Raw genomic sequence first — 16,039 nt, forward strand, 5'->3', positions numbered from 1 at the left:
ACCCTCCTCTGTGTACTCATAAAACCCTGTGATTATCACTTCACTTGCCATATACTTTTATTTAAAAAGTGTTCAGGCTGCTTTGGTTGGCAGTAACCTATAGAAAGAGATCTCTAGGTTATCTTTATTATTTTGACAATCTTTTATTTTTAAGTAATGATCGTTATCCTTAGAATATCAATAATTGCCTGTTGTGTAAGCATCCAAAAAAGAAAAGAGATTCCAGTCTTTTTCAAAATATTCAGTGGAATAATAAGACTTCACAATTTCTATTTTATTACCTAAGATGAAAATTGTTGCCTATCACAGATAAGTCTATAGAAGACTAAGACAGATTGATTTCATGGGAAATTTGATGTATAATTTGAGAATGAAACATCACCAGATCTCACAATTTTTTAAAAGGAGAAATATGTTCTTAGTGGAAGAACATTACAGGAGATTTTTAAAAGTTAATAAAATCGGAACCCTATTGCAAAATGCTCAAAAAAGTTGACACAGTTTTTCTTTTCTTTTTTTAAGCTTGTAATTAATTTTCTTCATTTACTTATTCTATGTAATTGACATATAACATTTATAAGTTTAAGGTGCACAATACGTTGATCTGTTACATTTATATTTTTTAATGCAATTGCCACTGTAGCATTAGCCACCACCTATATGTCATTACAAAATTATCACTTCTTTTCTGTGGTGAAAACAATTAAGACCTAGGCTGTCAGTGCCATAAAAATTGGTATTGCATTTCTCTCCTCTGCTAGATAGTAAGCTCCTTGAGGGCCAGGAGAATATTTTATACATCTTTGTATCTCCAGTATTTGGCATAAACACTGCATGCCCATTGGGTCAGTTGGATACATTAATTAATAAAAATGGCTACTGGCTTTAGAATTCTGCACAAATAGAGAAAATGAGAAGATGACGTTGAAGCAATGTGAATTTGGTGAATCAGCAGGTGGCAAGAATATGAGTTGTCAAAAGATGCTTTCAGAAACAGCCTAGAGAGAAGTTGCTGACAAAAGTCTTTTTTTTTTTTTCAAAGTACAATTTTTTAATAAAGATAATTACAAAAGATGGAAAAATCAGCTCAGAAAGGCCAATTACTTCTTTAATAGATCAGTTTTTGACATAATAACACATCAATTTTAAATACTATCACGTAAAGCATGGTGGAGAAAAGAAATTTTGCTTCATAATTAGAAAACTCACAATAAAACTTGCCAAGAAAAACAAAAACAAAGCCATTTTGAAAATAAATACAGTCCATGCCAAAGTAGTATAAAATGAAGCCAGAAGTCTTCAAAAAGAAAAAGCATTTTTCTTCCCAATATTTTCTCACTTTTTTATGGTTTCTGAAAGTGGTGAGACTCAAATTCAAGGATTGTTGAGCTGTTCTGATTTGGCTCCTTTGGTATCTGTTTTTTCACCACTATTATCCTTGGATTTATCTTCTTCTTTAACATCTGCTTTTTTGTCCTCCGTTTCCTTCTTGTCTTCTTCGATTCTAGCTTTTTTTGCTCCTTTCTTGTGATCAGTCACATTTCTACGACCGCCTTCTCCTTCATCCTCAGAATCTGAGAACTCTTCATCACAAGCTATTCGTTTGTCTGATGCTCGAATAGAAATTCTCTTGTCTGGATCTTCTCCATCTTCATCTCCACTATCTTCATGAACTGCATCTTCTGGAATAGCTTGCATCTGGACTCCAGGTGCATGAGGCAACATGCGTAAATTTTCAAATAAACGCTGTTTTATCTTTTCCATATATTCTGGAGTGTTCTGGTTTGTCATGTTTGAAGGACTAATATGCAGTTTGAAGTCCAGTCCAAAATACTCAAAATAATCATTATATGGCAATTCGTTGGGAATCTCACAATCAAGGGCAACTGCAGTCTCATATGTCCAACACCGAGCAACGTTGCGGATTGTGTATCCACCTCCCTCAAGCATCAGTAATGGTAAATTGAAAGTTTTTACAACTTCTACACATTTAGCATGACCTTTAACTGTCAAATTGAAGCAACCAAGTCTATCTCCAGAGAGTGAGTCTGCACCACACTGTAGCAACACAGCACTAGGCTGATACATCTCCATCACTTTTGAAATAATAGGCTTAAATATCTGGCCATATGATTCATCATCTATACCATCTCTCATTGGAAAATTGACAGCATAGTATTTGCCTTTTCCTGCACCAATATCCCTTAAGTCTCCTGTTCCAGGAAAGTACTCCCCATACTTATGGAATGATACAGTCATTACACGATCTGTCGTATAAAAAGCCTCCTCAACACCATCACCATGATGGATATCAATATCAATATATAAGACTCTCTGATGATACTTTAGTAATTCAAGGATGGCAAGCACAATATCATTAACATAACAGAATCCTGATGCTTCTGATTTTTTAGCATGATGTAATCCTCCAGCCCAGTTAACAGCCATATCAGTTTGTTGTCGGTTTAACTTCACAGCACCAGCAACTGAGCCACCAGTTGAAAGCTGACAAAACTCAAAAAGTCCATCAAACACTGGACAGTCCTCTCCGACATTAAATCTCTGCATCTGCTTACTATACTCAGACATGTTATCTGGTCTTATTGAACGTAGAAATTTGATGTACTCATCACTGTGGTATTTTGTCATTTCTTCAGCAGTGGCTTTATGGGGCCTATATATTTCCATTTTTCTATATAAGCCATAATTTAGCAGCAAGTTATGGGTCATGCGGATCCTATGAGGTTTCATGGGATGACCCTGTCCATAATAATAATTTCCAATATCACCTTTCACTTACTATGATATGTCTAAGTCCATCCATGTTGCTGCAAATGGCATTATTTCATTCTTTTTAAGACTGAGTAATATTCCATTATTACTCTGTGTGTGTATGTGTGTATTGCATCTTCTTTAACCACTCCTCTGTTGATGGACAGTGAGGCTGCTTCCATGTCTTGATGACATCGTAGTAGTAGCAGACTTTCTTCTTGCCTCCTCCTTGACTGTATGCCATGGGCTCCCCGGCCACCGCCGCCTCCGGCTCCTCCTCTGGCTGCTGCTGCTACTGCTGCCTCCGCGGCTCCCTGACAAAAGTCTTAAATGAAGGTAGTGTACTATTAAGTTGGCAGTCGGGGGAAATGTTATTTCAAAATTACCAAAACCAGTGCCAACCAAGTCATCCAATCCCCCAGCCTTAGGAGCCTCAGGAAAAGCACACGTTCTGGAACATGGCAGATCTGTTTTCACATCACGAGTCAGGCATCAGGGCAAGGATGGGTGTAGACTTGAGTTTTTCAAAGCAATAACTCCTTGAAACTATTTTACTATCTGTAAAACCATTTGTCATCCTTCCATTCTCCCTTGCGACATGTGGCCGTTGTCCAACTTGCCCTGTTCTTTGTGGACCTCCAAACCTCCCATTCCTCCTCTGCCTTCCCATGCCTCCTTGCTTTTGTCCCTTACTATGTCACTTGTATAAGATGACCATTTAATTTAAAACCTCCTGGAAAATTCTGCTGACTAGGGTACACCTCTAATTGTGGAAATGACATAGGTCATGCAAGTTCCTGCCTCGATGTGCCACATTCCATATTTGTTCCTTATGTTCCCTCTTCCAGGAACACCTTCACTTGGCCAAACCTTATTCATCCTTCAGGGCCCAACTCAAATGTCCAATGTTAAATTTCCCCTGACCCTACAGATAGAAACAGAACACTCTGTACTCTGAAGGAAAAATTTGCATGGACAGTCAGAAGAGCTTTTGTAACACTGCTTGATATTTATTTGTTTACATCACTGTTTCCCCTATTAAATGATAAACTCCTTAGGTAAGATACCAAATGTTCCCCATCTCTGTATCCCTTACACTTATTAATGTCTAGAACGTTGTAGATACTCAAAGATACCTCTTGAAATATCCTGTTGTCTCATTGGTTCATTAATATGACAGATTCACAGGTAACATGAGCAAGACTTATTCTAATAAAAATTGGGTTACATACAAGGAGAAATTTGAAGACTGGACAAGGTGGGTATTAAGAATTCAACTTTTCAGCAAAGTTTTATCAGGCTTCTGCTATGGAGCTCACTGTACTGGATTCTATTTTCCCAACCTAACAGACTTCTTAACCATATAATTGAACAATTAGTTATTATGCAATTTTAATGTACATGCAAAAGATAGCTAGGGGATGCAGTGAAAGCTTATGATAAGGGGCATGCCCTAACCTGGGATAAGTCAAAAAAGACTTCTTCTCTGAGTTAGTGATACTCAGGATGAGAGCAGAGGGAAGAGCAGACATTGCCTGGTGAAGGGCTGGGCATGAGGAGATGGAAGGAAATGGCATATGTGAGATACAAGATTCCCTAGACAACTACACCAAGACTTCTGGTTGCCCCTCCAGATGTACTTGCCACACTCTTGCAACCTCCTTAGTGCCTAGAGAAGCCCACCTATAGGGACTACACCAATGGGCTTTCATGCCTCCTGGCTTAAGGTTGATCAAGGCAAGGCACTGGCAGGAGAATAGAGGGTGAGAGGAGAATGAAATTAAAATACTTACTTCCTCAATTCCCGACAGTTGGCTGTGGTTGGCTTTGACCCTCTACCTGGGGCCATGACTTCCATCAGGTCACCTCTGCATGAAGCTATTTCATCAGTTCTACAAGGGCTCACTCCACTTGTCCTTCAGACATAGAGGAGGTAACAGTTCCCCAAGTTATTGTCCTTAGAGGACTGCACCGTCTCATGTTGGGTTCTTCAAATCCTGTCCATGCCCTTGTAAACAGCCTCTTTATTAAAAACTCGTTACCCATTTGATATTTTCCTGCCAGAATGCTGACTGATAGAAAGGGTAAATGAGAGGCTAGATCACACAGAGGATTTTTAATTATGACAAGGACTTGGATTTTGCACTAAATGACCTGAAAGTCACTGAGGGGGTTTAAGCAGATGAGGTAGGTAGTGAAGTTCACATTTTTAAAAACCACTCTAACCGCTGGTATATAGAGAACAGTTGAGTAGAGTTGCAAGAGTAGAAGGAAGGAGTCCAGTTAGGAGGCAAGTACAGCCATGAAGAGGGCAAATGATGGCCCACAATGGAATGTTTTGAGGAACGCTGGGCTGGAAGAAGCACAAGCTGGAATCAAGATTGCTGGGAGAAATATCAATAACCTCAGATATGCAGATGACACCACCTTTAATGGCAGAAAGTGAAGAGGAACTCAAAAGCCTCTTGATGACAGTGAAAGAGGAGAGTGAAAAGGTTGGCTTGAAGCTCAACATTCAGAAAACAAAGATCATGGCATCTGGTCCCATCACTTCATGGGAAATAGATGGGCAAACAGTGGAAACAGTGTCAGACTTCATTTTTTTGGACTCCAAAATCACTGCGGATGCTGATTGCAGCCATGAAATTAAAAGACGCTTACTCCTTGGAAGGAAAGTCATGACCAACCTAGATAGTATATTAAAAAGCAGAGACATTACTTTGCCAACAAAGGTCTGTCTAGTCAAGGCTATGGTTTTTCCCGTGGTCATGTATGGATGTGAGAGTTGAACTGTGAAGAAGGCTGATCGCCGAAGAATTGATGCTTTTGAACTCTGGTGCTGGAGAAGACTCTTGAGAGTCCCTCGGACTGCAAGGAGATCCAACCAGTCCATTCTAGAGGAGATCAATCCTGGGTGTTCATTGGAAGGACTGATGCTAAAGCTGAAACTCCAATACTTTGGCCACCTCATGCGACGAGTTGACTCACTGGAAAAGACTCTGATGCTGGGAAGGATTGGGGGCAGGAGGAGAAGGGGATGACAGAGAATGAGATGGCTAGATGGCATCACCAACTCGATGGACATGAGTTTGAGTGAACTCTGGGAGTTGGTGATGGACAGGGAGGCCTGGCATGCTGTGATTCATGGGGTCGCAAAGATTTGGACACAACTGAGTGACTGAACTGAACTGAACTGAACAGAGAGAGGACATGGTACTAGGGGGAGCTAGGGAGCAATGAAAGTTGAGCAAGATCTTTAACACAATGCATGTTAACGCGACTGCAAGGCCCCACTGAGTAGAGAATAGACCTCAGACTCTTCACCCGGCCCTGGTCACTGATCTCCTTTCTTCCCTTCACTCCTTTTCTATGGCCCAGTTGACGTGACAGTGTCCCTTGCACCTGATACACTCTATCTGAAATGCTCTTAGTCACCCAGTTGTGTCCAACTCTTTGCAACACCACGGATTGTAGCCCATCAGGCTCCTCTGTCCATAGAATTCTCCAGGCAAGAATACTGGAGTGATTGAATCAGTTCTAATGAGGTGGATGAAACTGGAGCCTATTATACAGAGTGAAGTAAGTCAGAAAGAAAACTACAAATACAGTGTATTAACGCATGTATATGGAATTTAGAAAGATGGTAACGATGACCTTATATGCGGAAACAGCAAAAGAGACACATATATAAAGAACAGACTTTTGGACTCTGTGGGAGAAGGCAAGGGTGGGATGATTTGAGAGAATAGCAATGAAACACGTATATTACCATATGTGAAATAGATCACCAGTCCAAGTTCCATGCATGAAACAGGGCACTTAAAGCTGGTGCACTGGGACAACCCAGAGGGAGGGGATGGCGGGGGAGGTGGGAGGGGGACTCAGGATGGGGAACACACGTACACCCATGGTTGATTCATGTCAATGTATGGCAAAACCAATAGAATATTGTAAAGTAATTAGCCTCCAATTAAATAAATTAATTTTTTAAAAAAGGATCTGGAGTGGGAGTGGGTAGCCATTCCCTTCTCCAGAGTTTCTTCCCAACCTAGGGATCAAACCTGGGTCTCCTGCATTGCAGGCAGATTCTTTACCATCTGAGCCACCAGGGAAGCAATAAGTTTTTCAGTTCAGTTCAGTTCAGTCGCTTAGTCGTGTCCGACTCTTTGCAACCCCATGAACCACAGCACGCCAGGCCTCCCTGTCCATCACCAACTCCCGGAGTTCACCCTCACCCAAATCCTACGTATCTCACAAAGTCCAGTTCAAAAGATAATCTAGAGCTAACAATTTCCGAGAACTTACTCTTTTCCAGGCACTGTGTTGCCAGTGTTCACTCATATAATCCACCTAGGTATGAAGTAGGGCTATCATTCACCCCCATTTTACGGATGAGAAATCCGAAGCTCAGAGAAATTAAGTGCCCGCAGCCATATCACACTGGACTTGAACCCAGGCCTGCATGACTTCAGAAACCCTGTGTTTGATCCCAATTAACAATGCTTCTTATATAATCATAAACTTTATGGGTAACATGAAATGACAGGCTATGTGCTAAACAATCCTTTGAATTGTTTTGTTCAACTCTTATAACAATTCTGTGAGTTAAAATTTTTATGTCATCTTTAGAGTATGAAACTAAATAGAGAATAAGATACTTGCTAAAATGTAAACTTCTCCACAAAACTTTGCCAGATTCCCCACACTCTTGAAAACAATTTCTCCCTCCTCTGAAATCTGAGCACTGAAATACATCTCAAATAGCATCACGGCCCTCTGTTTCATATGGTTGTTGGTCAGCATGTGTCATCTTTTTGTAATAGACTATAAGGGCAACCTGGGTCTGATTCTCTGTCAATCATCCCAAAAAGCACCTGCCCAGGGTTCCTCCACAGGAACTTCCTGACAAGTCCTTGCTCCAAGTAAGCACTTACAAAATATTTAACAAATGAACACCAGAATGCCTACAGCATGCCACCAAGGAATGCAGCCAGTGCTGGGGAGTGACAGAGTGTCCATCAGTGTTTGCTTAGACCACATGGCTGGGCTCTCCACCCGGGGTAGAGCCAGTTTTCTCTCAGGAAACAGACTTTCTGGGTCATATTCTACTTAAAACATAGGGACCATATACACTGCAGAATGGGGGCGCGGGGAGAAATTAGATTTCTGTTTACTAGAAGTAGCTTTAGGGGTAATAAAAAGCATCATGGTGGTGGAGGGAGGGTTGTGAGCGTGAAGCCGTCACACTCAGCTCTGCTTGATACTGCCCTGTGTTCTTGAGTCTATTAATAATAACAGAGTCCTTATCTATAAAATAAAAGTTGTAAGAACTATCTGTATGGGATGTTATGGGGGTTAAATAAGATGACATATATGAAGCATCCATAGTAAGGTGTCTAAGCAGTAAATGGTTCAGTTCAGTTCAGTCGCTCAGTCGTGTCCGATTCTCCGTGACCCCATGAATCACAGCATGCCAGGCCTCCCTGTCCATCACCAACTCCCGGAGTTCACTCAAACTCATGTCCATCGAGTCGGTGATGCTGTCCAGCCATCTCATTCTCTGTCGTCCCCTTCTCCTCCCGCCCCCAACCTTTCCCAGCATCAGAGTCTTTTCCAGTGAGTCAACTCGTCGCATGAGGTGGCCAAAGTATTGGAGTTTCAGCTTTAGCATCAGTCCTCCCAATGAACACCCAGGATTGATCTCCTTTACAATGGACTGGTTGGATCTCCTTGCAGTCCAAGGGACTCTCAAGAGTCTTCTCCAGCACCACAGTTCAAAAGCATCAATTCTTCGGCGATCAGCTTTCTTCACAGTCCAACTCTCACATCCATACATGACCACGGGAAAAACCATAGCCTTGACTAGACGGACCTTGGTTGGCAAAGTGATGTCTCTGCTTTTTAATATATTATCAAGGTTGGTCATAACTTCCCTTCCAAGAGTAAGTGCCTTTTAATTTCATGGCTGTAATCAGCATCTGCAGTGATTTTGGAGCCCAAAAAATAAAGTCTGACACTGTTTCCACTGTTTTTCCATCTATTTCCCATGAAGTGATGGGACCAGATGCCATGATCTTTGTTTTCTGAATGTTGAGCTTCAAGCCAACCTTTTCACTCTCCTCTTTCACTTTCATCAAGAGGCTTTTGAGTTCCTCTTCACTTTCTGCCATAAGGGTGGTGTCTTCTGCATATCTGAGGTTATTGATATTTCTCCCAGCAATCTTGATTCCAGCTTGTGCTTCTTCCAGCCCAGCGTTCCTCATGATGTACTCTGCATATAAGTTAAATAAGCAAGGTGACAATATACAACCTTGACGTACTCCTTTTCCTATTTGGAACCAGTCTGTTGTTCCATGTCCAGTGCTGACTGTTGCTTCCTGACCTGCATACAGGTTTCTCAAGAGGCAGGTCAGGTGGACTGGTATTCCTATCTCTTCCAGAATGTTCCACAGTTTATTGTGATCCACACAGTCAAAGGCTTTGGCATAGTCAATGAAGCAGAAATAGATGTTTTTCTGGAACTCTCTGGCTTTCTCCATGATCCAGCTGATGTTGGCAATTTGATCTCTGGTGCCTCTGCCTTTTCTAAAACCTGCTTGAACATCTGGGAGTTCACGGTTCACATATTGCTGAAGCCTGGCTTGGAGAATTTTGAGCATGACTTTACTAGCCTGTGAGATGAGTGTAATTGTGCAGTAGTTTGAGCATTCTTTGGCATTGCCTTTCTTTGGGATTGGAATGAAGACTGACCTTTTCCAGTCCTGTGGCCACTGCTGAGTTTTCCAAATTTGCTGGCATATTGAGTACATCACTTTCACAGCATCATCTTTCAAGATTTGAAATAGCTCAACTGGAATTCCATCACGTCCACTCGCTTTGTTCGTAGTGATGCTTTCTAAGGCCCACTTGACTTCACATTCCAAGATGTCTGGCTCTAGGTCAGTGATCACGTTATCGTGACTATCTTGGTCATGAAGATCTTTTTTGTACAGTTCTTCTGTGTATTCTTTCCACCTCTTCTTAATATCTTCTGCTTCTGTTAGGTCCCTACCATTTCTGTCCTTTATCGAGCCCATCTTTGCATGAAATGTTCCCTTGGAATCTCTAATTTTCTTGAAGAGATCTCTTGTTTTTCCCATTCTGTTGTTTTCCTCTATTTCTTTGCATTGATCACTGAGGAAGGCTTTCTTATCTCTCCTTGCTATTCTTTGGAACTCTGCATTCAGATGCTTATATCTTTCCTTTTCTCCTTTGCTTTTCGCTTCTCTTCTTTTCACAGCTATTTGGAAGGCCTCCTCAGACAGCCATTTTGCTTTTTTGCATTTCTTTTCCATGCGGATGGTCTTGGTCCCTGTCTCCTGTACAATGTCACGAACCTCCATCCAGAGTTCATCAGGCACTCTATCTATCAGATCTAGTCCCTTAAATCTATTTCTCACTTCCACTGTATAATAATAAGGGATTTGATTTAGGTCATATCTGAATGGTCTAGTGGTTTTCCCTACTTTCTTCAATTTAAGTCTGAATTTGGCAGTAAGGAGTTCATGATCTGAGCCACAGTCAACTCCTGGTCTTGTTTTTGATAACTGTATACAGCTTCCCCATCTTTGGCTGCAAAGAATATAATCAATCTGATTTTGGTGTTGACCATCTGGTGATGACCATGTGTAGAGTCTTCTCTTGTGTTGTTGGAAGAGGGTGTTTGCTATGACCAGTGCGTTCTCTTGACAAAACTCTATTAGCATTTGCCCTGCTTCATTCCGTGCTCCAAGGCCAAATTTGCCTGTTACTCCAGGTGTTTCTTGACTTCCTACTTTTTCATTCCAGTCCCCTAGAATGAAAAGGACATCTTTTTTGGGTGTTAGTTCTAAAAGGTCTTGTAGGTCTTCATAGAACCATTCAACTTCGGCTTCTTCAGCGTTATTGGTTGGGGCATAGGCTTGGATTACTGTAATATTGAATGGTTTGCCTTGGAAACAAACAGAGATCTTTCTGTCATTTTTGAGATTGCATCCAAGTACTGCATTTCGCACTCTTTTGTTGACCATGATGGCTACTCCATTTCTTCTAAGGGATTCCTGCCCACAGTAGTAGATATAATGGTCATCTGAGTTAAATTCACCCATTCCAGTCCATTTTAATTCACTGATTCCTAGAATGTCTATGTTCACTCTTGCCATCTCCTGTTTGACCACTTCCAATTTGCCTTGATTCATGGACCTAACATTCCAGGTTCCTATGCAATATTGCTCTTTACAGCACTGGACCTTGCTTCTATCACCGGTCACGTCCACAACTGGGTATTGGTTTTGCTTTTGCTCCATCCCTTTATTCCTTCTAGAGTTATTTCTCCACTGATCTCCCATTAGCATACTGGGCACCTACCGACCTGGGGAATTCCTCATTCAGTATCCTGTCATTTTGCCCTTTGATACTGTTCATGGGGTTCTCAAGGCAAGTATACTGAAGTGGTTTGCCATTTCCTTCTCCAGTGGACCACATTCGGCTGTGGTCCATGTGATCAGATCGATTAGTTTCCCGTGATTATGATTTCAGTGTGTCTGCCCTCTGATGCCCCCTCGCAATACCTACGGTCTTATTTGGGTTTCTCTTACCTTGGGCATGGGATATCTCTTCACAACTGCTCCAAGAAAGCGCAACCGCTGCACCTTACCTTGGATAAGGGGTATCTCCTCAAGGCCGCCCCTCCTGACCTTGAACGTGGAGTAGCTCCTCTCGGCCCTCCTGCGCCCACACAGCCACCGCCTATTGGACGTGGGGTAGCTCCTCTCGGTAAAATAGAGTTATGATTAAATGTGCAAACTTTAAGTAAGAGTACTATGTGTCATGCACTACATTTTAAGAGGGTCATTGCCAACAAGGAAATTGAAAAGAGGACAAGACGATTATTCTACATGTTGTTCAAGGAGCTAGAGGAGTTTGTGCTGAGAAGACTCAATTCTCAAGACACATTTTTTTTTTTAATCTGTGAAGTTCACATGTAGAAGAGAGTGAAGACTTTTCTGTTGCTCCAAAGCTGAAATAGGACTGATGGTGACTATTTCATAATAAGTGACTTTATCATAAAAAGTCACAAATGTTGATTCAACATAAGAGAAAACTTTCTAACAACTTGGCTTTCCAACAATGGACTGGAAAACTAGTGAGAGTTTGCTCACTGGACATGTTCACGCAAAGCCTGGAAGATGTGTCAGGGATGCTGAAAGGCAGCGTGCTTTATGTGGGAGGCTGGATTCAACACAAGGAACTTCCATTCCAATGAAAAGTTTCTGTTATTCTATTGTCCAGAAACTCAAATACACATTGGGAAGTTGGATTAGGAAAGAGCCAAGGATTCTGTGCACTACATTATTAATTCTGCAATGGCACAAATTAATCTATCAGCTGCAATGATTTGGTTCCACTCACATTCATGAAGACTTCTATCTCTGAACACCTACAAAGATGACTCAGGGCTGTCATGCTGGCATCCCTGCAAACAATAGTTTCCTAAAGTCAGATGGGACCTAGGAGATATTTTAATCCAACTTCTGATCAAATGTCCTTGGTCAGGAGAGTAATCCCCCATTCCTTAGTGAATTAGCAATGGACACACACGTCCTAAACAGTGGAGAGAAACACGTAAGCTGATAGCCATGAACACCCAAACTTCAGGCACCTCATACCAAGTATAAACTCTCTTTAATCCTTTCACTCATAAAACATGTATTTAGTCCCTGATCTAAGCAAACTAAGGGCCAGGGATGACTCTATATTCAAAATGAACTAGTCTCATATCCTACCCTTTAGACTCTCCCAGAGTTGAGACATGTATGTACATTACTAAATTAAAAATTAGAAAGTAGGGGTGTTGTGAGGGAGATCCAGGTAGAGTGATCTGAGAATAAGAGGAAAACCAGTTCCCTCTGCTGAGGCTATGGGAAAAGGCTTCCCGAAGCGTGTGACCCTGGTCACAGAGGAAAGCTACGACTTGGCAGAGATGGGGAAAGAGGATGTTTCAGACAAAGGAGCCAGAGGAATTTAAGGCACAGAGTTGGAGGATGTGTGTTTGTATTAAGTAGATCAGTTAAAGTAAGGGAGGAGGGTGCACGTGAAATTAGATCACTAAGGATTCTTAAAAGCTGCCTTAAGAAATTTGAACTTTCTGGGAATTCCCTGACAATCCAGTGATTAGGACATGGTGCTTTCACTGCCAGGGCCAGGGTTCTATCCTTGGTAGAGGAACTAAGATCTCACAAGCTGCATGGTGCAGCCAGAAAAAGAAAAGTTTAAGTTTGAACTTTCTGCTGTGGATAATAACATGCCTTTGAAGGCCTTGAGCAGGGAGCATGTACCCAGTAACTCACATATATGTGAACGCATTTAATTCTTAGAACAACCCTATGAGCAGGTGTTAACCATAATCCCATTTTACAGATAAAGTTCACACTCATTCTCTACACCAAGTACACTCCCTGATGACTTTGCTAAACATAGTGACAAAATGCACCAGATCCACTAGGCCAAACTCCAAATTATAAACAGCAGGATTATTTTATATAATAACAATTTTTGGACCATAACTTTGAAATCCAGGTAGTGTGAAAAATCAGCTAGGAGTGAGGTTGATGTTTGTAAGAAGAAGGTCATAGAACTTGAGGGCTTCTCCTCAGGACAAACATCCCCACATCCCCATTACAAGGCTGGCCAAATCAAATGATCACGAGGTCAATTTTATCCTCAAGTGGCCTCTCCTTCCTCACCTAAGGGATCATGTGGGCAGAATGGCCAGAGCCTTATTTGGAATAAGTTCCAAGAACAGAATTGGTCACTAATGGCTTTCACAACCACATTTTGGGAGAGATTCAAACTGATAGCCTGCATTTTGCCTTCTGATTGTCCACCTGGAGAGCCTTGCTGTATATGATCAATAAGAAGCTTATTAACCAGTTTTTTACATTACATGTTTTATGTCTTGACTCAGGAAATTTTAGATAGGGATCCATCTCCCAGGCCATTCAGAATTCACTTCTAGATGGTCCCATGCCACAGCCCAAGTGAATGTGCTCAGTGAGTTCATATTTTTATAACTGAACGTTCTGATGAAATGCAAATGGAACTTGAGTCTGTGAGCTGTTTGCATCAATCAGATTAAGGGGGACTCCTAGGAAATGAAGTCCAATGGTGTCAGGCACACAAAGGCATGGACAGTGGACATTGTTGTGAGTGGGGTGATGAGTGTCGGGGACCCATAGGGGCCAAATCACAATAAGGGAGGGAATTGTGGGGTCCCCCGGAGAAAATCCACCAGAAGAAAAGAAAGAGTCAAACCTCACGTGTTGGTCTTGGCAACAGAAACTGAGGTGAGAGGGGAGAAATGATTTCAAGCATGGCATGGCAACTGTACTTGTACTCATCCCTCTCTAGCACCCTACACTGGAGGGAATGTACAACACTAAAAGAGTTGTGACACCAAGCTGCCTTGCTATGCAACCCCTCTAACAGAACCTAATTCCAAAAAGAAGTCATTTCCTAGTCCATCCGTCCTTGAGTGAAATTGTGAGAACCTGCCCTGAATGAGACAGCAATGGTGGCAGTGTTCTGTTGGTGATCAGGTAGGGTATCCAGAGCAAAGAGCAGGAAGCAGGCTGCAGAGGCAGCAGCCCCAGGAGAGTGTGCAACAGTCCAGGGGCAGATCAAATCAAGAGCATGAGTCAAAACCCGAGGGGGAGTGATGTCAACACCACAGACAGTATGCATGAATCAAACAATCCTGTGATCCAATGAGACATCCTTGTGGATGCCATGAGACACCCATGTAGCTTCTCTAGCTTCTAGAAAGGAGAGAGAATCACACAAGAATTAGGGAAGCAAAAACAGGTATCTACATAGAATTCAGTATACAGTTTGCTATATCTTTGTAGATACCATGTCCTTGTTTTGAAGTCTACTGTGTCTGATAGTGATATGGATATAGCCACTCAAGCTTTCTTATGATTAGTTTTTTCATGGTATATCTTTTTTAATCATTTTACTTTTAATCTATGCCTTTTTAAATTATTATCTATTTAACATTATAGATCTGTTATATCCAACATAATGATTTATAATTTGTATTTGTATATTTCCATACATTACAAAATGATCACCACGATAAGTATAGTTACCATCTGTCACCATTCAAAGTTATTATAATATTCTTGATTATATTTCCTATGCTGGTTATTTCATCCCTCTGATTCCATTCATTTTGACTGGAAGTTGTACCTTTTCATCTCCCTCACCTGTTTTACTCATCTTCCCCACGCCCCTTTCCTCTGGTTACCACCTGTTTGTTCTCTGTACCTACAGATCTGTTTTTTTTTTTATTGTGTTTGTTCACTTATTGTATTTTTTAGATTCCACATATGAATGAAATCATATGGTATTTGTCTTTATTTTGTTCAGCATAATACACTCAAGGTCCATCCATGTTATCACAAATGACAAGATATCATTCTTTTTCAGTTCAGTTCAGTTCAGTCGCTCAGTCGTGTCCAACTCTCCACGACCCCATGAATCACAGCACGCCAGGCCTCCCTGTCCATCACCAACTCCCGGAGTTCACTCAAACTCATGTCCACAGAGTCGGTGATGCCATCCAGCCATCTCATCCTCGGTCGTCCCCTTCTCCTCCCGCCCCCAATCATTCTTTTTATGGCTAAATAAACCCATGGATGGAGGAACCTGGTAGGCTGCAGTCCATGGGGTCGCTACAAGTCAGACATGACTGAGCGACTTCACTTTCACTTTTCATTTTTACACATTGGAGAAGGAAATGGCAACCCATTCCAGTGTTCTTGCCTGGAGAATCCCAGGGATGGCGGAGCCTAGTGGGCTGCCGTCTATGGGGTCACACAGAGTCGGACACGACTGAAGTGACTTAGTAGCAGCAGCAGCAGCAAACATATATGTATGGCTGAACACATATATATACTAGTGTATTTATACATATATATATATATATATATACACACACTACCTTGGCTATCCTGAATAATGTTGAAAATTTGTGTTTTTGTTTTCTTTGCAAAAACATCCAGAAGTGAAATTCCTCGATTATATGGTAGTCTATTTTTAATTTTTTGAGGCTCCTCCATACTGTTTTCCTCAGGGTCTACGCTCATTTATTTTCCCACCAAAAGTGCACAAAGGTTCTCTTTCCTCCATATCCTCTCCAGCACTTAATCACTTAAGTGATTATCTTCTGTTCTGCAATGTTTAACAT

At 41.5% G+C, this 16,039-nt stretch overlaps 1 pseudogene; it reads right to left on the reverse strand.

Annotated features, from left to right (window-relative positions):
* Positions 1-1,142: 1,142 nt before the first annotated feature.
* On the reverse strand, positions 1,143-2,784 carry LOC129540795 (histone deacetylase 2 pseudogene; annotated as a pseudogene).
* Positions 2,785-16,039: the final 13,255 nt, after the last annotated feature.

The sequence above is a fragment of the Moschus berezovskii genome, chromosome 12, assembly GCF_049115385.1.
Source record: "Moschus berezovskii isolate FMDL1 chromosome 12, NW_MosBer_1.0, whole genome shotgun sequence".
In the NCBI taxonomy this organism is placed as follows: Eukaryota; Metazoa; Chordata; class Mammalia; order Artiodactyla; family Moschidae; genus Moschus; species Moschus berezovskii.